This window comes from Echinococcus granulosus, assembly GCF_000524195.1.
Source record: "Echinococcus granulosus chromosome Unknown EG_S00333, whole genome shotgun sequence".
Classification (NCBI taxonomy): Eukaryota; Metazoa; Platyhelminthes; class Cestoda; order Cyclophyllidea; family Taeniidae; genus Echinococcus; species Echinococcus granulosus.
In genome coordinates, this window is record NW_020170713.1 from 14,068 (window position 1) to 14,721 (window position 654).

Sequence of the window (654 nt, forward strand, 5' to 3'; positions counted from 1 at the left end):
AGGAGAGGAGCCACGAAGTATAGGGTTTGAATGAAATAGTGTCACACACAATCGTCATACCACTCCACATTCTTCTTCCATTATGAAGGCATTTCGGTCAGCCAACTGTGTATGTGTGGGTAAGGGATGAGGTACCCGATCCAAGTGATGGCAGACCAGTTCATGCGCGAGTATTTGTCACCTTATTTCTGTGCACTGACCAACCGTATGAGGACATTAAGCTGATTAAGGATTAAAATTCATCAAAACACAAACAAGTGGGATCATGAGGGGAATGAATAGGCGTGTCTTTCTGTTTCATTTCTACAAGAATCTTTTATTTAAATGCGCCAACAATGATGTGGCATAATTGATGCCACTGGAAGTTGTCCTGAAATATTTCAGATGCACTGGCAATCCCGAGTATAGCAGTCAGGAGGCAAAGACTTCAGCACAAATGTCTGGGAAGGTAGCGGTACTGGAGCATACGTGTGATTCCGGGAGGGTAGCTAAGGCGTGCAGTGATTCCATTCTCGCACAATTGTAGGTCTCGTGTAGCTATGGCCTTTGAGGTGTATCCGCATGACATGTGCCCACCAGGTGGACTTGAGTGAGATGACCAACTCTAAATGCTTGAGATTGAGAAATCTGTAAATTTCTTCAAAACGCCGATTT